This window comes from Perognathus longimembris, chromosome 11, assembly GCF_023159225.1.
Source record: "Perognathus longimembris pacificus isolate PPM17 chromosome 11, ASM2315922v1, whole genome shotgun sequence".
In the NCBI taxonomy this organism is placed as follows: Eukaryota; Metazoa; Chordata; class Mammalia; order Rodentia; family Heteromyidae; genus Perognathus; species Perognathus longimembris.
Genome location: NC_063171.1, coordinates 66,226,490 through 66,251,504, shown reverse-complemented (window position 1 = coordinate 66,251,504; position 25,015 = coordinate 66,226,490). Strand labels below are relative to the sequence as shown.

The 25,015-nt window shown below is 53.1% G+C and overlaps 2 non-coding genes across 2 annotated transcripts; one reads left to right on the top strand and one right to left on the bottom strand.

Annotated features, from left to right (window-relative positions):
• The first annotated feature begins 16,635 nt into the window (after positions 1 to 16,635).
• LOC125360317 lies at positions 16,636 to 16,742 on the top strand. The gene has a single exon (XR_007212707.1). It is a non-coding gene; the product is annotated as a U6 spliceosomal RNA (small nuclear RNA).
• A 1,652-nt stretch (positions 16,743 to 18,394) lies between these two features.
• LOC125360294 lies at positions 18,395 to 18,517 on the bottom strand. Its single transcript, XR_007212692.1, has one exon. It is a non-coding gene; the product is annotated as a U11 spliceosomal RNA (small nuclear RNA).
• Between the last annotated feature and the right edge of the window lie 6,498 nt (positions 18,518 to 25,015).

Here is a 25,015-nt window from a genome sequence, read left to right as displayed (position 1 = left end):
GGTGTGCCCCGTGGTGTCGTGTGTGTCTGCGTGGTGTGCCCCGTGGTGTCGTGTGTGTCTGTGTGGTGTGCCCCGTGGTGTCGTGTATGCGTGTGTGGTGTGCCCCGTGGTGTGGTGTGCGCCTGTGTGGTGTGCCCCGTGGTGTCGTGTGTGTCTGTGTGGTGTGCCCCGTGGTGTCGTGTGTGTCTGTGTGGTGTGCACCGTGGTGTGGTGTCCGCCTGTGTGGTGTGCCCCGTGGTGTCGTGTGTGTCTGTGTGGTGTGCCCCGTGGTGTCGTGTGTGTCTGTGTGGTGTGCCCCGTGGTGTGGTGTCCGCCTGTGTGGTGTGCCCCGTGGTGTGGTGTGTGTCTGTGTGGTGTGCCCCGTGGTGTCGTGTGTGTCTGTGTGGTGTGCCCCGTGGTGTCGTGTGTGCCTGTGTGGTGTGCCCCGTGGTGTCGTGTGTGCCTGTGTGGTGTGCCCCGTGGTGTCGTGTGTGTCTGTGTGGTGTGCCCCGTGGTGTCGTGTGTGTCTGTGTGGTGTGCCCCGTGGTGTCGTGTGTGTCTGTGTGGTGTGCCCCGTGGTGTGGTGTGCGTCTGTGTGGTGTGCCCCGTGGTGTCGTGTGCGTCTGTGTGGTGTGCCCCGTGGTGTCGTGTGCGTCTGTGTGGTGTGCCCCGTGGTGTGGTGTGCGCCTGTGTGGTGTGCCCCGTGGTGTCGTGTGCGCCTGTGTGGTGTGCCCCGTGGTGTCGTGTGTGTCTGTGTGGTGTGCCCCGTGGTGTGGTGTGCGCCTGTGTGGTGTGCCCCGTGGTGTGGTGTGCGCCTGTGTGGTGTGCCCCGTGGTGTCGTGTGTGTCTGTGTGGTGTGCCCCGTGGTGTCGTGTCCGCCTGTGTGGTGTGCCCCGTGGTGTGGTGTGCGCCTGTGTGGTGTGCCCCGTGGTGTGGTGTCCGCCTGTGTGGTGTGCTCTGTGGGGTCGTGTGTGCCTGCGTGGTGTGCACCATGGTGTCGTGTGTGTCTGTGTGGTGTGCTCTGTGGGGTCGTGTGTGTCTGTGTGGTGTGCACCATGGTGGGTGTCCGCCTGTGTGGTGTGCCCCGTGGTGTCGTGTGCGCCTGTGTGGTGTGCCCCGTGGTGTCGTGTGTGTCTGTGTGGTGTGCCCCGTGGTGTGGTGTGCGCCTGTGTGGTGTGCCCCGTGGTGTGGTGTCCGCCTGTGTGGTGTGCCCCGTGGTGTCGTGTGTGTCTGTGTGGTGTGCCCCGTGGTGTGGTGTGCGCCTGTGTGGTGTGCCCCGTGGTGTGGTGTGCGCCTGTGTGGTGTGCCCCGTGGTGTCGTGTGTGTCTGCGTGGTGTGCCCCGTGGTGTGGTGTGTGTCTGTGTGGTGTGCCCCGTGGTGTCGTGTGTGTCTGTGTGGTGTGCCCCGTGGTGTGGTGTGCGCCTGTGTGGTGTGCCCCGTGGTGTGGTGTGCGCCTGTGTGGTGTGCCCCGTGGTGTCGTGTGTGTCTGCGTGGTGTGCCCCGTGGTGTGGTGTGTGTCTGTGTGGTGTGCCCCGTGGTGTCGTGTGTGTCTGTGTGGTGTGCCCCGTGGTGTCGTGTGTGCCTGTGTGGTGTGCCCCGTGGTGTCGTGTGTGTCTGTGTGGTGTGCCCCGTGGTGTCATGTGTGCCTGTGTGGTGTGCCCCGTGGTGTCGTGTGTGCCTGTGTGGTGTGCCCCGTGGTGTCGTGTGTGTCTGTGTGGTGTGCCCCGTGGTGTCGTGTGTGTCTGTGTGGTGTGCCCCGTGGTGTCGTGTGTGTCTGTGTGGTGTGCCCCGTGGTGTCGTGTCCGCCTGTGTGGTGTGCCCCGTGGTGTCGTGTGTGTCTGTGTGGTGTGCCCCGTGGTGTGGTGTGCGCCTGTGTGGTGTGCCCCGTGGTGTGGTGTGCGCCTGTGTGGTGTGCCCCGTGGTGTCGTGTGTGTCTGTGTGGTGTGCCCCGTGGTGTCGTGTGTGTCTGTGTGGTGTGCCCCGTGGTGTCGTGTCCGCCTGTGTGGTGTGCCCCGTGGTGTCGTGTGTGCCTGTGTGGTGTGCCCCGTGGTGTGGTGTGTGCCTGCGTGGTGTGCCCCGTGGTGTCATGTGTGTCTGTGTGGTGTGCCCCGTGGTGTCGTGTGTGTCTGTGTGGTGTGCCCCGTGGTGTGGTGTGCGCCTGTGTGGTGTGCCCCGTGGTGTCGTGTGTGTCTGCGTGGTGTGCCCCGTGGTGTCGTGTGTGTCTGTGTGGTGTGCCCCGTGGTGTCGTGTATGCGTGTGTGGTGTGCCCCGTGGTGTGGTGTGCGCCTGTGTGGTGTGCCCCGTGGTGTCGTGTGTGTCTGTGTGGTGTGCCCCGTGGTGTCGTGTGTGTCTGTGTGGTGTGCCCCGTGGTGTGGTGTCCGCCTGTGTGGTGTGCCCCGTGGTGTCGTGTGTGTCTGTGTGGTGTGCCCCGTGGTGTCGTGTGTGTCTGTGTGGTGTGCCCCGTGGTGTGGTGTGCGCCTGTGTGGTGTGCCCCGTGGTGTGGTGTGTGTCTGTGTGGTGTGCCCGTGGTGTCGTGTGTGTCTGCGTGGTGTGCCCCGTGGTGTCGTGTGTGTCTGTGTGGTGTGCCCCGTGGTGTGGTGTCCGCCTGTGTGGTGTGCCCCGTGGTGTGGTGTGTGTCTGTGTGGTGTGCCCCGTGGTGTCGTGTGTGTCTGTGTGGTGTGCCCCGTGGTGTCGTGTGTGCCTGTGTGGTGTGCCCCGTGGTGTCGTGTGTGTCTGTGTGGTGTGCCCCGTGGTGTGGTGTGCGCCTGTGTGGTGTGCCCCGTGGTGTCGTGTGTGTCTGCGTGGTGTGCCCCGTGGTGTCGTGTGTGTCTGTGTGGTGTGCCCCGTGGTGTCGTGTATGCGTGTGTGGTGTGCCCCGTGGTGTGGTGTGCGCCTGTGTGGTGTGCCCCGTGGTGTCGTGTGTGTCTGTGTGGTGTGCCCCGTGGTGTGGTGTGCGCCTGTGTGGTGTGCCCCGTGGTGTCATGTGTGTCTGTGTGGTGTGCCCCGTGGTGTCGTGTGTGTCTGTGTGGTGTGCCCCGTGGTGTGGTGTGCGCCTGTGTGGTGTGCCCCGTGGTGTCGTGTGTGTCTGCGTGGTGTGCCCCGTGGTGTCGTGTGTGTCTGTGTGGTGTGCCCCGTGGTGTCGTGTATGCGTGTGTGGTGTGCCCCGTGGTGTGGTGTGCGCCTGTGTGGTGTGCCCCGTGGTGTCGTGTGTGTCTGTGTGGTGTGCCCCGTGGTGTCGTGTGTGTCTGTGTGGTGTGCCCCGTGGTGTGGTGTCCGCCTGTGTGGTGTGCCCCGTGGTGTCGTGTGTGTCTGTGTGGTGTGCCCCGTGGTGTCGTGTGTGTCTGTGTGGTGTGCCCCGTGGTGTGGTGTGCGCCTGTGTGGTGTGCCCCGTGGTGTGGTGTGTGTCTGTGTGGTGTGCCCGTGGTGTCGTGTGTGTCTGCGTGGTGTGCCCCGTGGTGTCGTGTGTGTCTGTGTGGTGTGCCCCGTGGTGTGGTGTCCGCCTGTGTGGTGTGCCCCGTGGTGTGGTGTGTGTCTGTGTGGTGTGCCCCGTGGTGTCGTGTGTGCCTGTGTGGTGTGCCCCGTGGTGTCGTGTGTGCCTGTGTGGTGTGCCCCGTGGTGTCGTGTGTGTCTGTGTGGTGTGCCCCGTGGTGTCGTGTGTGTCTGTGTGGTGTGCCCCGTGGTGTCGTGTGTGTCTGTGTGGTGTGCCCCGTGGTGTGGTGTGCGTCTGTGTGGTGTGCCCCGTGGTGTCGTGTGCGTCTGTGTGGTGTGCCCCGTGGTGTCGTGTGCGTCTGTGTGGTGTGCCCCGTGGTGTGGTGTGCGCCTGTGTGGTGTGCCCCGTGGTGTCGTGTGCGCCTGTGTGGTGTGCCCCGTGGTGTCGTGTGTGTCTGTGTGGTGTGCCCCGTGGTGTGGTGTGCGCCTGTGTGGTGTGCCCCGTGGTGTGGTGTGCGCCTGTGTGGTGTGCCCCGTGGTGTCGTGTGTGTCTGTGTGGTGTGCCCCGTGGTGTCGTGTCCGCCTGTGTGGTGTGCCCCGTGGTGTGGTGTGCGCCTGTGTGGTGTGCCCCGTGGTGTGGTGTCCGCCTGTGTGGTGTGCTCTGTGGGGTCGTGTGTGCCTGCGTGGTGTGCACCATGGTGTCGTGTGTGTCTGTGTGGTGTGCTCTGTGGGGTCGTGTGTGTCTGTGTGGTGTGCACCATGGTGGGTGTCCGCCTGTGTGGTGTGCCCGTGGTGTCGTGTCCGCCTGTGTGGTGTACCCCGTGGTGTGGTGTGTGTCTGTGTGGTGTGCCCCGTGGTGTGGTGTGCGCCTGTGTGGTGTGCCCCGTGGTGTCGTGTGTGTCTGTGTGGTGTGCCCCGTGGTGTGGTGTGCGCCTGTGTGGTGTGCCCCGTGGTGTGGTGTCCGCCTGTGTGGTGTGCCCCGTGGTGTCGTGTGTGTCTGTGTGGTGTGCCCCGTGGTGTGGTGTGCGCCTGTGTGGTGTGCCCCGTGGTGTGGTGTGCGCCTGTGTGGTGTGCCCCGTGGTGTCGTGTGTGTCTGCGTGGTGTGCCCCGTGGTGTGGTGTGTGTCTGTGTGGTGTGCCCCGTGGTGTCGTGTGTGTCTGTGTGGTGTGCCCCGTGGTGTGGTGTGCGCCTGTGTGGTGTGCCCCGTGGTGTGGTGTGCGCCTGTGTGGTGTGCCCCGTGGTGTCGTGTGTGTCTGCGTGGTGTGCCCCGTGGTGTGGTGTGTGTCTGTGTGGTGTGCCCCGTGGTGTCGTGTGTGTCTGTGTGGTGTGCCCCGTGGTGTCGTGTGTGCCTGTGTGGTGTGCCCCGTGGTGTCGTGTGTGTCTGTGTGGTGTGCCCCGTGGTGTCATGTGTGCCTGTGTGGTGTGCCCCGTGGTGTCGTGTGTGCCTGTGTGGTGTGCCCCGTGGTGTCGTGTGTGTCTGTGTGGTGTGCCCCGTGGTGTCGTGTGTGTCTGTGTGGTGTGCCCCGTGGTGTCGTGTGTGTCTGTGTGGTGTGCCCCGTGGTGTCGTGTCCGCCTGTGTGGTGTGCCCCGTGGTGTCGTGTGTGTCTGTGTGGTGTGCCCCGTGGTGTGGTGTGCGCCTGTGTGGTGTGCCCCGTGGTGTGGTGTGCGCCTGTGTGGTGTGCCCCGTGGTGTCGTGTGTGTCTGTGTGGTGTGCCCCGTGGTGTCGTGTGTGTCTGTGTGGTGTGCCCCGTGGTGTCGTGTCCGCCTGTGTGGTGTGCCCCGTGGTGTCGTGTGTGCCTGTGTGGTGTGCCCCGTGGTGTGGTGTGTGCCTGCGTGGTGTGCCCCGTGGTGTCATGTGTGTCTGTGTGGTGTGCCCCGTGGTGTCGTGTGTGTCTGTGTGGTGTGCCCCGTGGTGTGGTGTGCGCCTGTGTGGTGTGCCCCGTGGTGTCGTGTGTGTCTGCGTGGTGTGCCCCGTGGTGTCGTGTGTGTCTGTGTGGTGTGCCCCGTGGTGTCGTGTATGCGTGTGTGGTGTGCCCCGTGGTGTGGTGTGCGCCTGTGTGGTGTGCCCCGTGGTGTCGTGTGTGTCTGTGTGGTGTGCCCCGTGGTGTCGTGTGTGTCTGTGTGGTGTGCCCCGTGGTGTGGTGTCCGCCTGTGTGGTGTGCCCCGTGGTGTCGTGTGTGTCTGTGTGGTGTGCCCCGTGGTGTCGTGTGTGTCTGTGTGGTGTGCCCCGTGGTGTGGTGTGCGCCTGTGTGGTGTGCCCCGTGGTGTGGTGTGTGTCTGTGTGGTGTGCCCGTGGTGTCGTGTGTGTCTGCGTGGTGTGCCCCGTGGTGTCGTGTGTGTCTGTGTGGTGTGCCCCGTGGTGTGGTGTCCGCCTGTGTGGTGTGCCCCGTGGTGTGGTGTGTGTCTGTGTGGTGTGCCCCGTGGTGTCGTGTGTGTCTGTGTGGTGTGCCCCGTGGTGTCGTGTGTGCCTGTGTGGTGTGCCCCGTGGTGTCGTGTGTGCCTGTGTGGTGTGCCCCGTGGTGTCGTGTGTCTGTGTGGTGTGCCCCGTGGTGTCGTGTGTGTCTGTGTGGTGTGCCCCGTGGTGTCGTGTGCGTCTGTGTGGTGTGCCCCGTGGTGTGGTGTGCGCCTGTGTGGTGTGCCCCGTGGTGTGGTGTGCGCCTGTGTGGTGTGCCCCGTGGTGTGGTGTGCGCCTGTGTGGTGTGCCCCGTGGTGTCGTGTGTGTCTGTGTGGTGTGCCCCGTGGTGTCGTGTCCGCCTGTGTGGTGTGCCCCGTGGTGTGGTGTGCGCCTGTGTGGTGTGCCCCGTGGTGTGGTGTCCGCCTGTGTGGTGTGCCCCGTGGTGTCGTGTCCGCCTGTGTGGTGTGCCCCGTGGTGTGGTGTGTGTTTGTGTGGTGTGCCCCGTGGTGTGGTGTGCGCCTGTGTGGTGTGCCCCGTGGTGTGGTGTCCGCCTGTGTGGTGTGCCCCGTGGTGTCGTGTGTGTCTGTGTGGTGTGCTCTGTGGGGTCGTGTGTGTCTGTGTGGTGTGCACCATGGTGGGTGTCCGCCTGTGTGGTGTGCCCGTGGTGTCGTGTCCGCCTGTGTGGTGTGCCCCGTGGTGTGGTGTGTGTCTGTGTGGTGTGCCCCGTGGTGTGGTGTGCGCCTGTGTGGTGTGCCCCGTGGTGTCGTGTGTGTCTGTGTGGTGTGCCCCGTGGTGTCGTGTGTGTCTGTGTGGTGTGCCCCGTGGTGTGGTGTGCGCCTGTGTGGTGTGCCCCGTGGTGTGGTGTGCGCCTGTGTGGTGTGCCCCGTGGTGTCGTGTGTGTCTGCGTGGTGTGCCCCGTGGTGTCGTGTGTGTCTGTGTGGTGTGCCCCGTGGTGTCGTGTATGCGTGTGTGGTGTGCCCCGTGGTGTGGTGTGCGCCTGTGTGGTGTGCCCCGTGGTGTCGTGTGTGTCTGTGTGGTGTGCCCCGTGGTGTCGTGTGTGTCTGTGTGGTGTGCCCCGTGGTGTGGTGTCCGCCTGTGTGGTGTGCCCCGTGGTGTCGTGTGTGTCTGTGTGGTGTGCCCCGTGGTGTCGTGTGTGTCTGTGTGGTGTGCCCCGTGGTGTGGTGTGCGCCTGTGTGGTGTGCCCCGTGGTGTCGTGTGTGTCTGTGTGGTGTGCCCGTGGTGTCGTGTGTGTCTGCGTGGTGTGCCCCGTGGTGTCGTGTGTGTCTGTGTGGTGTGCCCCGTGGTGTCGTGTGTGCCTGTGTGGTGTGCCCCGTGGTGTCGTGTGCGCCTGTGTGGTGTGCCCCGTGGTGTCGTGTGTCTGTGTGGTGTGCCCCGTGGTGTCGTGTGCGTCTGTGTGGTGTGCCCCGTGGTGTCGTGTGCGTCTGTGTGGTGTGCCCCGTGGTGTGGTGTGCGTCTGTGTGGTGTGCCCCGTGGTGTCGTGTGCGTCTGTGTGGTGTGCCCCGTGGTGTCGTGTCCGCCTGTGTGGTGTGCCCCGTGGTGTGGTGTGCGCCTGTGTGGTGTGCCCCGTGGTGTGGTGTCCGCCTGTGTGGTGTGCCCCGTGGTGTCGTGTCCGCCTGTGTGGTGTGCCCCGTGGTGTGGTGTGTGTTTGTGTGGTGTGCCCCGTGGTGTGGTGTGCGCCTGTGTGGTGTGCCCCGTGGTGTCGTGTGTGTCTGTGTGGTGTGCCCCGTGGTGTCGTGTGTGTCTGTGTGGTGTGCCCCGTGGTGTGGTGTGCGCCTGTGTGGTGTGCCCCGTGGTGTGGTGTGTGTTTGTGTGGTGTGCCCCGTGGTGTGGTGTGCGCCTGTGTGGTGTGCCCCGTGGTGTCGTGTGTGTCTGTGTGGTGTGCCCCGTGGTGTGGTGTGCGCCTGTGTGGTGTGCCCCGTGGTGTGGTGTGCGCCTGTGTGGTGTGCCCCGTGGTGTCGTGTGTGTCTGCGTGGTGTGCCCCGTGGTGTGGTGTGTGTCTGTGTGGTGTGCCCCGTGGTGTCGTGTGTGCCTGTGTGGTGTGCCCCGTGGTGTCGTGTGTGTCTGTGTGGTGTGCCCCGTGGTGTCATGTGTGCCTGTGTGGTGTGCCCCGTGGTGTCGTGTGTGCCTGTGTGGTGTGCCCCGTGGTGTCGTGTCCGCCTGTGTGGTGTGCCCCGTGGTGTGGTGTGTGTCTGTGTGGTGTGCCCCGTGGTGTGGTGTGCGCCTGTGTGGTGTGCCCCGTGGTGTCGTGTGTGTCTGTGTGGTGTGCCCCGTGGTGTCGTGTGTGTCTGTGTGGTGTGCCCCGTGGTGTCGTGTGTGTCTGTGTGGTGTGCCCCGTGGTGTCGTGTGTGTCTGTGTGGTGTGCCCCGTGGTGTCGTGTCCGCCTGTGTGGTGTGCCCCGTGGTGTCGTGTGTGCCTGTGTGGTGTGCCCCGTGGTGTGGTGTGTGCCTGCGTGGTGTGCCCCGTGGTGTCGTGTGTGTCTGCGTGGTGTGCCCCGTGGTGTCGTGTGTGTCTGTGTGGTGTGCCCCGTGGTGTCGTGTATGCGTGTGTGGTGTGCCCCGTGGTGTGGTGTGCGCCTGTGTGGTGTGCCCCGTGGTGTCGTGTGTGTCTGTGTGGTGTGCCCCGTGGTGTCGTGTGTGTCTGTGTGGTGTGCCCCGTGGTGTGGTGTCCGCCTGTGTGGTGTGCCCCGTGGTGTCGTGTGTGTCTGTGTGGTGTGCCCCGTGGTGTCGTGTGTGTCTGTGTGGTGTGCCCCGTGGTGTGGTGTGCGCCTGTGTGGTGTGCCCCGTGGTGTCGTGTGTGTCTGTGTGGTGTGCCCCGTGGTGTCGTGTGTGTCTGCGTGGTGTGCCCCGTGGTGTGGTGTCCGCCTGTGTGGTGTGCCCCGTGGTGTGGTGTGTGTTTGTGTGGTGTGCCCGTGGTGTCGTGTGTGTCTGTGTGGTGTGCCCCGTGGTGTCGTGTGTGTCTGTGTGGTGTGCCCCGTGGTGTCGTGTCCGCCTGTGTGGTGTGCCCCGTGGTGTGGTGTGCGCCTGTGTGGTGTGCCCCGTGGTGTCGTGTGTGCCTGTGTGGTGTGCCCCGTGGTGTCGTGTGTCTGTGTGGTGTGCCCCGTGGTGTCGTGTGTGTCTGTGTGGTGTGCCCCGTGGTGTGGTGTGCGCCTGTGTGGTGTGCCCCGTGGTGTCGTGTGTGTCTGTGTGGTGTGCCCCGTGGTGTCGTGTGTGCCTGTGTGGTGTGCCCCGTGGTGTCGTGTGTGTCTGTGTGGTGTGCCCCGTGGTGTGGTGTGCGTCTGTGTGGTGTGCCCCGTGGTGTGGTGTGCGCCTGTGTGGTGTGCCCCGTGGTGTCGTGTGTGCCTGTGTGGTGTGCCCCGTGGTGTGGTGTGTGTCTGTGTGGTGTGCCCCGTGGTGTCGTGTGTGTCTGTGTGGTGTGCCCCGTGGTGTCGTGTCCGCCTGTGTGGTGTGCCCCGTGGTGTGGTGTCCGCCTGTGTGGTGTGCCCCGTGGTGTCGTGTGTGTCTGTGTGGTGTGCCCCGTGGTGTGGTGTGTGTCTGTGTGGTGTGCCCCGTGGTGTCGTGTGTGCCTGCGTGGTGTGCCCCGTGGTGTCGTGTGTGCCTGTGTGGTGTGCCCCGTGGTGTCGTGTGTGCCTGTGTGGTGTGCCCCGTGGTGTGGTGTCCGCCTGTGTGGTGTGCCCCGTGGTGTCGTGTGTGCCTGCGTGGTGTGCCCCGTGGTGTGGTGTCCGCCTGTGTGGTGTGCCCCGTGGTGTCGTGTGTGTCTGTGTGGTGTGCCCCGTGGTGTCGTGTGTGCCTGCGTGGTGTGCCCCGTGGTGTGGTGTCGTGTGTGCCTGCGTGGTGTGCCCCTGGTGTCGTGTCCGCCCGTGTCCGCGTGTGCAGTGTGCACTGGCGCCGTCCTCTCGCAGGCACGCGGAAGTGGAGGCGAGGGCCTGCCGGGAGCAGAGCAGTGCGGAGGCCCCGAGTGCGGAGCCTGCGCTGAGCATGTTAGTCCGCCGCGCTGCACCTGCCCGGTCTGCCTCGCTTTCAGGGAAGACGCTTGAGAGGCACGTTCTCCTCTCGAATGGCTTGAGCTGCACGGAGCACTTGAGCAAATGCTAGCGAGGATTTCTGTGTCTCTCTTACCCCATTTCCCTTCTTAGGAAATCTTGCGTGTTAGAAAGACGAGGCCCGCCTGCGGTTGCTCTGGCTCACTGCACAGTTCATGCGGGAAGCCCTGGCTTCCCCACGCGTCCCGCCCGAGGCAGGACTGTCCCCAAGGCCCCTCCCCGGCCCTCCGCACGCCGCCCTGGGCTCTTCCGGCCACGGCTGCTCTCACAGGTGGCCTGTTTTGCATGACTGACAGTTCTGAGAAAAGCTGGGGAAATACTTCGTGGGGCATCCTCCACTGGGATTGGACTGATGTGCTTCTCGTGGTAATTTGGGGGCTCCAGGAGGCTTCCAGGGGGTCACAGTGCCAGGATCATTCTATCCTCGCAAAGGCATTATGTAACAGATATCTGAGGGAGCTGCACAGCGATGCGTCCCAGGGAAAGGCTTGCTTTGGCTTTCAGTCTGGCGGTGTCAGCGAATCATCAGCCGGTCCCGCGGCCCTGGGCCTGCTCCGGAGCAGCGCATCATGGTGGGAGTGGACTAAAACCACTCATCTCCTGGCCAAGGAGCAGGAGACAAACATCCCACAAACGAGTCCGTACGCCCAGCCCCAATAACTAAAGACCTCGTGCCGGGGCCACCCCTTAGAGATTCTACGCACCGCTGCACAGGGACCACGCCTCCAACACACGGGACTTTCAGGGAAAGCAAGCATCTGAACCATGTATGTGCTTACGCCCAGCGTTCACGCTGACCTTTGTCTGCTGCCCAAGGTACACTTTAGATTTGGGCGGGGGCAGGGGTGGGGGCTGGTCCTGAGCACTGTCGCTGAGCTCTTTTTGCTCAAGGCTAGTGCTCTGCCCTACCGCGTGAGCCACAGTGCCACTTCCAGCTTTTTCTGTGATTAATTGGAGATAGGAGTCTCACAGCCAGGTGCTGCTGGCTCACACCCGTCATCCTACCTACGCAGGAGGCTGAGCTCTGAGGATCAAAGTTCAAAGCCAGCCCAGGCAGGAAAGTCCCTGAGATGCTTATCTCCAATTAACCATCAGAAAGCCCAAAATGGTGCTGTGGCTCAAAGTGGAAGAGTATTATTAGCCTTAAGCATGAAAAGTGTAAGGGCAGCACCCAGGCCCTGAGTTCAAGCCCCATGACTGGGAGGAAAAAAAGGGGAAAGGAAAGAAGGAAAGAAAGGAAGGAAGGAAAGAAGAAAGGAGAGAGAGAGAGAGAGAGTCACAGATTTTCCTGCCCAGGCTGGCTTTGAACTTCAATCTTCAGATCCCAGCCTCCTGAGTAGCTAGGATTACAAGTGTGAGCCACTGGAGCAGGGCTCCAAGGTAAGTTTTGACAGTCTTATCCACTGCAAATTTACTTGTCCCCTTTCTATGCCGTACTCCTGGGAAGGAAGTTACTATGTACAGTCCATACTTAAAGAGGAGTTACATAAATTACTTGGAATTCTTCAACAAGAAGATGTCTTTCACTTTTGTTTATTTATTAATCAATAATCAATTTATATCAGAATAAAGTGATGGGCTCATAAATATTTTATACATTATGTTATCCAATACTAGCTTATTTTGCTTTTTAAAAATGGTTACAGCTGGGGCTGGGAATATGGCCTAGTGGCAAGAGAGCTTGCCTCGTATACATGAAGCCCTGGGTTCAATTCCCCAGCACCACATATATAGAAAACGGCCAGAAGTGGCGCTGTGGCTCAAGTGGCAGAATGCTAGCCTTGAGCAAAAGGAAGCCAGGGACAGTGCTCAGGCCCTGAGTTCAAGGCCCAGGACTGGCCAAAAAAAAAATGGTTACAGCTTTGGCCATTGGACCAAAAAGATAACACACTTAAAAAACAACAACAACAACATTGAGTTTTATTTCTATTTCTTGTCACCCAAAACATCCTACCTAATACCATTTCCCAAAAGATCTCACTAGACCATCAGTTAGCACTAAAATTACAACATAAATATGATAACAAATTCTTTGCAAGGGACATGAAAATAGGTCCCTTCATCAAATTCACCCTCTGCATCTCTCTCCCTAATTCTATCCTCTTCTTAAAACGGTTTCAACAGGTTTTGTTGCTCTGTTTTCATATGTGCCTATAAAGTACTTCAACCATATTTATCCTCATTCCCCCTCCTCCCTCCCCCCACACCGGCACCTATCCCCACAGAAGCTGTTTCTATTCCTGTCACTCATTTTCATTAGTGTATATTAATTGTTCAAAAGGATTTCACACATGCAAATATTCTACTTTAATCAGATGAATCCCCTCTACTGCCTCTATTTCTACCCCCCACCCCCGACCTCTGCCATTCAACAGTGTTCTGTGAGTTTGTTATCTTCATGCTGGTGGAGCCATGGGATGTAGTTATAAAAATAAAAATGAGAGATACCTGCAAAAATGCCTTCAATACATGTATGTACAGTATAGACCTCTGTTCAATAAACTAGTTTATAAAATACGTAAGTACTATATAAATCCTTAATTATTAAAACTCAGCCAACTCCTCCTTTTCCATATCTGTGGACTAATTAATGTATGGACATGGCACAGCATAAACCACCTTTCCTTTTTTGAATTTTTAAATTGTTATTATAAAGATGATGTCACAGAGTGGTTACAGTTACATAAATCAGGTAGAGAGTACATTTCTTTTTGGACAATGTCACCCTTTCCTCTCTCTCAGTTTTCCCCTCCCATCCCCACCCACAAGTTATATAGTTCACTTTCCACATAGCGTCTAGCGAGTACCACTGTTGCATTTGTTCATTTCTCCTCTTACCCTCCCCAAGGCAGATAAGTGAACAAACAAGACAAAAAGAAAAAGGAAACAGTAACGAAGAAAAAAACTTCTTGTTTCCATTTCCTGGAGTTCATTTTGCTAAGCATTATTTTATATGATCAGAGGCTTATAAGCGTAATCGCCTTTGTGTTCCTCTCTTCAAGTGTCCTTTGGTCTCACTGTGTGTGAATGCCTAGAGTCCTGTATTCTTGTATGTACCTGCATATCCCAGCTTCCACACATGAGAGAAAACAGGTGCTGTTTATGTCTCTGAGTTTAGCTTACCTCACCTAACATGATTTGTTCTAGGTCCATCTATTCCTCTGAAAATGGCATAATATTCTTTCTAATGGTTGTGTAAAATTACATTGTGCGTAGATATACTACGTTTGGGATCCACTCATCTATTGTAGGGCATCTGGGCTGCTCCCACGTAAATCACCTTTTCTTTCCTGGCTGTAGGGAATACCCTCCACTGAGAACACTTTATTAAAACCATAACGTTTACATTCTAAAGAAACAGGAACTGATCTATGGAAGTTTCAGGTGCATGGGTCCCAGTGCCCAAGTGAGAAGTCTGGTGACTCTCAGGAGCCTGAGGGGCCGGTGGGCTTCCTACGGCCTTTGAGGTGAGCAGAGAGGCTGCGGGTGCACGACTAAGCCAAGGTTCTATGGCAACACCCCGGGATGGGTCCAGCCCAGTGTGACAAAGGCTGGCGTGGGGCAGCAGCCCTGTACAGGGGCCAGGGCATGTGTCCATGTCCTGCTGGAGTGGGGAGGCTGGCAGGGTGTCCAGGGGTGGCTGCCATTTCACCTAAGCCCGAGAGCCTGGTGGGGCGCGGGGCGGGGGCTGTATCATTTCATCGGCTGCTTCTTCAGTCCTGCTCACGGCCCTGGACATCTCAGAGGTGTCACATTCTTCATCCAGGAAAAGTCAAGTGAAAATGAACGTCACGAGAAGGTGAGAAGAAAATGAGACAGGAAATGATAGCTGTGCACGTGTGTGTGTGTGTGTGTGTGTGTGTGTTTCTGTGGGTATGTGGTAGCCTGTGTGTGTGTTTCTCTCTGCAGAGATATGGGTGTGTCTCAGTATTACTGTCTGTAAATGTGTGTGTGAATCTGAAGCTGTGTGGATGGATGGATGTGTTGTGTCTTAGTGTTTCTCTGTGTGGGTAGGTACCTATGTGCTTGGATGTGTCTAGATGTACAGGTGTGTTTCTTTCTCTGTATAAACATGTACTTCTGAGTGTACCTATGCATGTCTGTGTGCACATGTGCCAATGTGTACCTGTATGTGTGGATGTATATTTATGTCTGTGTGTGCATGTGCATGTGTAGCTATGTGTCTCTCTATCTGTGTCTCTCTATATGTGCCTGTGAGTCTATGCATACATGTCTTTGTGGGTTTCTATGTCTGTGTGTATGAGTTTCCCTGTGTGACATGGCCTAAGTCTCTGCCCATTCTTCCCTGCTGTTGTGTTGTTGAGTGATGACTGACAAAGGAAAGAGACAAACAAAGACTGGGACTTGGCTGCTCTTCTCATGTATTTATTCTTATATTTATTATTAGCATGTATTGTTTGTACAAAGGATTTCATGATGGTATTTCTACCCATATATGTCCCTTGAGCAAATTCACCCATTCTACCTCTCTTCCTAATTCCCCCCAATTTCAACAGGGGTTGTTGTTGTTTTCACACATGCATATGAAGCACTTCATAGGAATCCTCATTTACCCTCTCTCTCCCCCTTCCCTCTCCCCCCGGCACCCACCCCCCACAGAGCCTGTTGATGTTCCTGTCATTCAGTTTTATTACTGTATATTAACTGTACAGAGGGCTTCCACGGTGGCATTTCACACATGCATATGTTCTACTTTAATCAGAGGAACCCCCTCAATTACTCTATTTCTCCATCCTCCACACCTCTACCATTCAACATGAATTTCTTTATACCATCCATCTTCGTGCATAGACATAATGTTTCAACATTATTCACCCTCCAATATTCTCTTCCCGTTCCCCTATCCTCTAAACACTCTCACAATTACCATGTTCTGTGTATCCATAGCTTTTAGGTGCATTTCCACATATGAAAGGAGATATATATACATATATATGTACATATATATACATATATACATATATATATACATATATATACATGTACATATATGTACATATATATGTATATATATATCCTTGGTCCTTCTGAACCTAGCTTACACCACTTACCACAATGTTCTCCAGTTCCATCCAATTTTCTAAAAATGTCATAATTTCATTTTTTATGATGGGATAATATTCCATTATAGGTGTGCACACACTCATATGCCACATTTCCTTGGTCCATTTGCTACTATTCAATCTTTCTCTGGGAGCACTCTGGTCCTGATTTGACCTTGGGAAGGAACAGGACCCCGCCCCCAGCTTCATAGACAACACTAGAACTTGCAAAAACCACTGGCCAAGAACTGAGGAGATGGAGCAGGGATAACACTCAGCACTGCATTCCTAGATGTTAATTTCTTGTAGTCACGACATCTCTACAGGCTTTAGAGAGGGATGACCTTAGCCTTTAAAGATAACTGATAGGGGCTGGGAATGTGGCTTAGCGGTAGAGTGCTTGCCTAGCATGCACGAAGCTCTGGGTTCAATTCCCCTGGACCACATAAACAGAAAAGGCCAGAAGTAGCGCTGTGGCTCAAGTGGTAGAGTGCCAGCCTTGAGGGAAAAGAAGCCAGGGACAGTGCTCAGGCCTGAGCACTGGCTCAGTGCTGAGTCCAAGTCCCAGGACTGGCCAAAAAATAAATTTAAAAAATAATAAAGATAACTGACTACTGCTAAAACTAAAATATTTCACACTAACATCTAGGCTTCTGCAATCTCTTGGAAGTGAGTGACCCAGAGGTTCTGGAATCTTCCCTAGGACTCAGCTGGAGTAATGGAGGCCATCTCCTCCCTGGTGAAGGGGCTCCTTGGTCTTGTCTGCTTTCAGTCAGCATGTTGAGGCTTATCTGCACTGACCTATGGGGGAGACAGAGAAGAGGAGAAGGGAGAATGATCCTTCTGAAGATGGAGTCTACTAGATGGGTCATGCAAATCACATGTTGGGAAATTATCCTGACTAAAGATTTTTGAGGAAAGAAAAGCTTGGGAAACTTGAAGGTATATTTTGGTGGTACTTAAACAGGGATACCATAGAGAACAAACTAGATGTGTGGGGGTTTTTTCCCTTAAAAAAAAAAGAGGGGAATTTTTTATAGTAACTTGTTATCATTAAGGAGAAACCTTATAAGACTCAAAATGTCTACATGATTGTCCTCTGGCTTTGGAGCATGTGTGCCAGTCCTGGGGGGTCAGCCTGGCAGAGCCTGAGGATGGAGCACTGCTCAAGGCTACCTAGCCCTCTCCCACTTGAGCCACAAGCTTCTGGCTTTTTTGGTAGTTAATTGGAAATAAGAGTCTCACTGATCTTCTTGGCTTGGGCTGGCTTCCAATCTTCTTTTTCTTTTTGCCAGTCTTGGGGCTTGAACTCCCAGCCTGGGCACTGTTCCTGAGCTTCTACCTCTTGAGCCACAGCACCACTCCCCGTCCATCTCCCCAGTAGTTCACTGGACACAAGGGTCTCTGCTTCCTGCCCCAGCTGTCTTCGAACCCCGACCCTCAGGTCTCAGTCTCCTGAGTAATTAGGGTTACAGGAAGGAGCCACTGGTAGCCAGCCCCTGTGATTCTTACACAGACAAAGGAAGGCTGCACTGTATACTGGGACTGGAGTATTTCATTTGCTGAAACTTCTAACACATGAAATAGTTTTCCCAACCAGATACTTGGGCAATGAAAACATGGATTTATTCACTTTCAGCATTGTGTCCCTAATCATGTTCTGTTATCCACAGTAAAGCACAAAAACGCATTTTAAAAAACAACAAACAGTGCTGGCTTTGGCAGCACATATACTAAAATTGGAACGATACAGAGAAGATTAGCTTGGCCCCTGCGCAAGGATGACACGCAAATTCATGAAGCCTTCCATATTTCTAAGGCCCAGAAATGCTACAGATCAAAGAAAGGATGGACAAATGGGACTGCATCAAACTGCAGAGCTTCTGCAGGGCAAAGGACATAGCTTGCAAGATAAACAGAAAGCCCACAGATTGGGAGAAGATCTTCACCGGCCATACAATGGACAAAGGCCTCATATCTAAAATATATGCAGAACTAAAAAAATTACCTTCCTCCAAAACAAAACCGCCAGGAACCAATAGCCCCCTCATCAAGTGGGCTAAAGACCTAAAAAGAGACTTCTCTGATGAGGAAAGGAGAATGGCCAAGAGATACATGAAAAAGTGCTCTACATCACTGGCCATAAAAGAAATGCAAATCAAAACGACATTGAGATTCCACCTCACTCCAGTCCATTATCAGGAAAACTAACAATAACAAATGTTGGAGGGGATGTGGCCAAAAGGGAATCTTACTATGTTGTTGGTGGGAATGTAAACTGGTTCAGCCACTCTGAAAAGCAGTATAGAGATTCCTCAGAAGGCTAAACATAGAGCTCCCCTACGACCCAGCAGCCCTACTCTTAGGCATCTACCCAAAAGATTACAAACAAGAACACACTAAAGCCACCAGCACAACAGTGTTCATCACAGCATATTTTGTCATAGCTAAAATATGGAACCAACCCAGATGCCCCTCAGTAGACGAATGGATCAGGAAAATGTGGTACATATACACAATGGAATTTTATGCCTCTATAAGAAAGAATGACATTGCCCCATTTGTAAGGAAATGGAAGGACTTGGAAAAATTATACTAAGTGAAGTGAGCCAGATCCAAAGAAATATAGACTCTATGGTGTCCCTCATAGCGAATAATTAGTACAGGTTTAGGCAAGTCATAGCAGAGCATCACAAGGCCCAATAGCTATGCCCTTATGAACACATAAGGTGATGCTAAGTGAAATGAACGCCATGTTATGGAAACAAGTGTTATATCACTGTTGTAATTACTTTCAATATGCCATGTGAAACCATAGCTTTTTTTGTTAATAATCCTCTTGTATCCCCTTCCTGTGGTTGTCCCCGCGCTATCACTGTATCTCATCTGAATACCCTGGATACTGTATATACTGGTATTTGAACTAGGGAAGTGAAAGGGAATATCAAAATCAAGAGACAAAGGATAAAAAGACAAATGACTCCAAAAGCAATACTTACAAAACCATTTGGTTTAAACCAACTGAGCAACTCATGGGGGAAGAGGGAAATGGGGAGGGGAGGGGGGGAAATGAGGGAGGAGGTAATAAATTGTATAAGAAATGTACCCATGAACTAATGTATGAAACTGTAACCCCTCTGTACATCACTTTGACAATAAATAAGTAATTATTCAGGAAAAAAAAAACACAAAAAGCAAGGCTGGGAATGTGGCTTAGTGGTAGGGTGCTTGCCTAGCATGCATGAAGCCCTGGGTTCGATTCCTCAGCACCACATAAACAGAAAAGGTCAGAAGTGGCACTGTGGCTCAAGAGGTAGAGTGTCAGTCTTGGGCAAAAAAGAAGCCAGGGACAGTGCTCGGACCCTAAGACCAAGCCTGAGGACTAACAAAAACAAAAAAACAAACCCAATTAAATAAAAATTCATCAGCTAAATGCCATATACACCTTGCTGTTTGTGACCTTATTATAAGGGCACTGGGACCAACGATCACCAGCTGCCCGGATACCAAAAAATCATGCCTTTGACATGTCTTGATGTCGATTTCGCACACCGGGCAATCAAGCTGCTGCTCACGGCACAAGCCCTTTTTCTAGATGTGTTTTATAATTAGGGATTTTCTAAATCATACATTTAGAAAGTTTAATTAGTGCTCAGGATTCTAAGAGACTCCAGAACAACACATTCTCATATTATGGAAGTATTTAAAAATTATCCTGAGGCCATTTTCCTCCATTCAGGGCAGAAGTAGATTCAAATCGATTGGGTATATTTCAACTTAGAGAAAAAAATAATGTAGTTGGTATTTATATTCCCAGCCTTTACAAAAGTAATCAAGTGCAAGTCCTGGATCTATTAAAATTACAAAATATAAAATAAAAGGGAAGATGAGTTTATATGAATTTATCTAATTAAAATAACTAAATTTGATTTAAAATATTCCACATATACCCCTAATACTCCTAACATTTAAGAATAAGTACAAATGATCTGGACCAACCACATGTGGCCAGGGAAGCCAACAGCGAAATCAGCAAGAAATTGCTTATTCAGCCTCTTCAAACAAAAATGAATTGTTTTGATGAATGAGAACTCCTTAATGAATTACCATTGAACATGCCAGTAATATTTTCAATGTCACCCAGAGAAAGTTTTCATTTGTCTTTTGTTCAGCTGCAGCTACTTAAAAATAATGGAAGGTCAAGGCCACCAACACAAATTTCTATTATGGGCTTCGAGTCAAGTTGTGCCTACACTGAGCCTCAGAAGAGAACGGAGCCAGGAGATTCCCCTCCAATCCCACTCTTGTTCTTTTTTCTACATAAAGTTGTATGTCAGCATTTTGTGAATCTAGCTTGGATACCAACAGACTCAGGCACTCTGTACTGTCAGCGTAAGTGTTAAGTAGTCACACTGGAAATCCTGGGCTCCTGGGTCAGGGTAGTGCATGAAAGCGTCTGTGTGTGGGGGGGGGGTATGGTATGGTGTGGTGGTGGTGGTGGTGTGTGTGTGTGTGTATGGTGTGTATGTCACATCAGTGGAAGAAGCTAGAGTTAGAAAGGAAAACAGGAGGGCACTTGAGGGTCACAGTAAGAAGGACCTCACTGTTTTCCCTGTGCTCACACACCTGGTTACTGACAGTGAGCAAGTGGGGGTGGGTCATGCCAGCCACTTGCCAATTCTGGGTGCCCCTCAGGTTTACTCATTCTGATACTAGTTAGTTCAGGTCTCAAGTTAAAGACACAGTCTCACAAGATGGCTGGCCCTTGCTACATGCCAATTGCTAGTCTGGTCTTGGCCTTCCAAACTTGTGACTGAATCAAGGGGTTAGACCTAACTCCTGATAGATTAAGGGGTTACTACCTCCTGCTTTGGTTGAGTAACTTAGAACAGCTCAGCAGAACACTAGAGCAGGATCCAGCAGAACTCGACTGCTTCTGTGCTACACTGCCATTGTAACCAACGCCTCTGACCCTCGGCTGTCTTTATAAATTGAGGCCATGCTACCTCGTTAACAGGATGTTGTGATGATTGCATGACTAACCTCTGTGTTGGCATCTGACAAAGGCACACAGTACAGAGCCAGGAATGCTATTCAAGCTGTTCTCCACATAAATTCATGACATCATTCAAAGACCTTTGCAGGAGTCCTACACCTCATTCTGTGTGACTACTTTGTTAATCGTTAATCTCAAGATGAGGGAAAGCCCTTACCTTCTTAGTACAAACTCAACATTCTGTAAAAAAAAAAAAAAAAATCTACTTCAATACTTTGATGTACAGAATTTCATCTTATAAAGTAAATTGGAGAAAGGGAAACTTGCAGAGTTGTGCTTTTATAATTTTCATGATGTATATCACTAGCTCATTTGCTGAGGAGCTGGGAGTTTTCAAGATTTCCTTCCAGAGAAATAGCAAGATGTGGTCAAAGTCTATCAAGCCGTATCGCCAATGCTCCCCCAAGCTTCAGGTGCCCGCTAGCCCCCATCCTGCCCTCCGGAAGCCAGGGCCTCCGCCCCGTTCCTGTCCCGCTCTCAGCCTCCATACCGGGAGACCACAAGCCCTCTGCACCCCCGGAGTTGATTGAACGGTGCCCAAACCACCCAGATGCCCTGCGCCTCTCTTTTCCTTTCTGCCTCTTCACGACAGTAGTGGCATTCTGTATGCCATGGTTCTGTACATTTCCCTATCCTCCTGAGTCATGTCTTCTGTGTACCTTTCTGACATTTTTTCTGTTCAGAAGTTCCAGAGGAACCAGAAGAAAATGAAAGGGAAAGATGTTGAAGACTCACACCACATTTGTTAGCCCACTCATCAGTGTGTGGAAGGAGGTGTGGAATGGAGAAGAGCTTGTGCAAGACAGAACGGCTGATGCTGAACCATAACGAGCAGATTCTTCCCTTCCCACACGGCCCGAGCAGAGCCTGGTACTCGTGTAGTCCTCGCAGCTTCCAACAGGTCACCGAAAGCCTGGGAAACTGTTTACCAGAGCATGTCTCTGAGCAATCAATGGCCTGAGCCACGTAGCCCGTTAGGCACATACGGAGGTATCAAAGAGCACGACCAGGGCAAGTCCGGGGAACGGCCTACCTGGAACCACCACAATGTACCACTCATCCCTGAGGTTCCGTCTCACAGTACATGGCACTGCTAGCAATCTAGTCCAGCCGGCACTCTAGACTAATTTCAGGCAACTTCCTCTCCTCCATATTGACGTCAGTATCATGTCCTAGTGATTGTTTTACCACTAAAATGTCCCTCTTATCAGCTCTGCTGCTCCCCTCCCCTGCCCCTCCATTCCAAGCCTCTGCCTGACACCTGGGAATTGTCTTGTCTGTGGCTGCTCTGACTCCTTCGCTCTGAGCGGCCGTGTATGGCCTTTCCAGATGCCCTACGGGCCTTCAAATCACTTCATGAATTCCTTTTGCTTCCAGGATAAAGGCAGAACTTCAGCATGCCCTGGACCGCTCCGTGTAAGTCAGTTTCCTGTTACCCGTGGTAACCAGGAAGCAAAGGAAGAAGAAGAGATGGGCCAGGGATCCTAGCATCCACCTCCGCAATGACCTAACTCCCTCCCACTGAGCAGCCCTGCCTCAGAAAGGTTCTCCCAGCTCCCAGGAATGCCGAGGCCCAGGCCGAGGCCAATCCCCAGTGGGCCTGTGGGAGTCATCTGCACCGCCCCCCAGCCCCTGCTACAGGGCCGGATGTGGAGGACTCCCACGGGGCCTGGTGAGAAGCTGCTGACGAGTCTTCATGCCACAGCATCAGACTCAGGGCTCAACTTGAAAGTCAAGTGCTGGGCTCCAGTGGCCTGGGCCCCAAGCATTAGCACCTCTTTTATTTTGTTATCAATCAGATACTTAACTGTTGTTATTCCTTTTGTGATCTACTCTGGGAAAGATTCTTTAATCTCATGTATTTATTTTTTAAAAATCTTTGGCTGTTGGGCTGGGGATATAGCCTAGTGGCAAGAGTGCCTGCCTCGGATACACGAGGCCCTCGGTTCGATTCCCCAGCACCACATATACAGAAAACGGCCAGAAGCGGCGCTGTGGCTCAAGTGGCAGAGTGCTAGCCTTGAGCGGGAAGAAGCCAGGGACAGTGCTCAGGCCCTGAGTCCAAGGCCCAGGACTGGCAAAAAAAAAAAAAAAAAAAAAATCTTTGGCTGAATATATTTAATGAGGATTTATTGTGTGTGTGTGTGTGTGTATATATATATATATATATATATATATATATATATATATTTTTTTTCCCCCCGCAATACTGGGGTTGGAACTTAGGGTCTCAAGCTTGCTATATTGACGTGCACCATTGAGTTGAGCCTCCAGCCCTATTTCTTCCCTGGTTATTTTTAGGGAAAGAATTCCCTTGCTGCCTGGCACAGGCATAAGCTGTGATCGGCCGACTTCTAGGATTCTTGCAATCCCTGGCATGACAGGCATCAAGCACTATATCCAGCTTTCCTCCAGTGAACATGGAGCCTCACAGACTTCAACACTTCGCCTGTCCTGGTACCATAAGCCTCCCAGCCTTGGCTTGGTATGACAGGCAGGCCCAATCGCACTTGGCTGGACGGAGAGAAGGGAGGGATGAGGAGGACTTTTCTGCTGGGAATGGCTTCACACCAACCTCCTTACATCTGAGCCTCCCAAGAAGCTGGGATTACAGGCATGAGGCACAGGCACCATGTATAAGAATTTATTTTAGTAACTTAAAAACTTTAGGTAACTGACTCTGTTTGTCCTGACAGACAGTTTCACTTCTTAGGAAGTGAAGAACTTCGGACCTTGGCAGTCTTCTGATCATCTTTCATTTTCATCTGCCGCTCCTACATTGCACACCCCTTGGGGCTCTCCTCTCCTTCCCACGTGATCTTCCCCGGGCTGAGAGAGAAGCTTCCTAGGGCTAGAGGCGTGGCTCAAGCGGTGGAGTGCCAGCCAAGCAAGCAAATGGAGCAGACGTGAGGACCTGAGTTTAAGCCCCAGTACCCCATATGCACACACACACACACACACACACACACCATGCACGCACACACATGCGCACACACACGTGGGTACTCCACACATAAAAGAATGTTTTATGAAGATCTTAGCATACATTCTGGTATAAAACAATGATTTCACTGATTCAACTCAAGGATGTCTCAAAGTTACCCTCTCCTGCCCCGGGCCTTCTTTTCTCCTAGTTATATTAATGAGTTTCTTTTGAAAGATGGCAAGTGTACAGACAGAAATCTTCATAAGTACTTTTCTATCTTCTATATTTGGAAATTAAAAGTCAAACATCAACCAATCCTTGTCAGACTGGAAGCAGAGTACCTCCTTGGGCCTGGTCTGCATCTATCTGGGCTGCTATGGAGAGGAAATATGAATCAGATCGCTGACTGAGTATTGGAAGAGTCTCATTTGTATATAAAGGCTGTGCTTTACAGGTTTTCATTTGAATGTCCTACCAATCAAGGGTTGAAATAGCCTTGGGTTAAGTGAACTTAATATCTCCTTCATATTTGGAAAAACACATGAAAGATAGAAAAATAATATGGGGTGCCAACTTCCACCCCTGAATGTGGCCCGCGCAGAGACAGTGCTGAAGAGGACGGAGACTGAGAACCCCTGACGCCGCTGAGAACTCACACAGTGGCGTGGGGTCTGCAGAGGGCAAAGGCCAAAGCCGCTGGGTTCTTCCTAACTTTGTTTTCTTTCCCACTCTGAACAAGAACACAGAGCAGGACGGAGGGAAGTTGGGGAAACATCCATGCTTGCTGAAATAGGAAGCATGGAGGAAGAAGGGAAGGCTGGCAGGGGACTAGGTATCGTGTCCCCTTTGACACGACTGTCTTCCTAGGCCAGAAAATTGTGGAAGATTCCCTCATGACAGACAGCGTCAAAGATAAGGAAAACGAAACGGTTGAGCAGGAATGCAATCCAGCAACTGTTCACTTTAGGAGCAGCTGCAGACTCCAAACCTAACCGATGCTGGAAAGCACAGGTAGCACTTCTTCCTTTTCTCCCCAAAGCAAACACCAGGCTCCCCGGTGTTCTGTCTCCTCTGCTAGGCTCCAGCTTCCGCCCGGAGACTCCTGACATCTACTCTCAGCCTCTCCCAGCTGGCTGTACCATGTGTACCAGGTGCTTGGCTTCATTCCTTGGGAGACATTTCTTTTACCTTCATAGTAGTCGTGTTTTGTACACCATGGGCTCGATGACTCTCCATGTCTGCCTGCCTTCTGCCTGACTTTCTGACGTTCTTCTCTTCAGGAGCTCCAGAGGAACTCATTTTGCCCCAGTGCAACAGAGGAATTCACAGTGGAAAACACCATTCCAAAGAAAGCAAAAGTAGTGGGAAAAGGGTTAGGATGTTAGACTGGTGCAGAATGCTTGCAGAGCCTGCAGGAGTCTCAGGGTTCAATACCCAGTACTTGCATAAATAATAATAGTAATCATAAATTATTATTCTTGTCATCACCATCATTATTGCTCGGTTGTGGGGCTTGAACTTTGGGCCTGGGTACTTCCCTGAGCTCTTCCACTCAAGGCTAGTGTTCTACCACTTTGAGCCATAGTGCCACTTTGGGTTTTCTGGTGGTTAATTGGAGAAAAGAGTCTCTTGGACTTTGCTACCCCGGCTGGCTCTGACCTGTGAGTCTCAGATCTTAGCCTCTTGAGTAGCTAAGATTACAAGCATGAGACATCAGTGCCTGGCACAGTTGTTTTTATTACTGTAATTGTAATTGTGCAAAGACAGCATAAGAACTTAAAACAAGTGTGACTAATAGCCCCTAACATAAGCAAGTAGCTGTGAAGATGAAACCAGTTAAGGTATTATGTACAAAAAACCCAAACTTTTCCAAGCAGCAGAGCCAATGAGCAGATGAAATCACAGATGCCTGTGAAAAAAGATGGAATGAACTAGAAGATCCAGGTCAAGTAACCCTGAAAAGCATCAGGAAAAGAAAAACTGACAGAGATGTTAAATGGTATAAAAATAGAGAAGTAAAACAATTCATCTACATGATATTGGGGAAAATAATTTTCCAGAGTTAGAGAAAGAATGCTTCAGGCTGTAGGGGTTATATCTAGTGCTA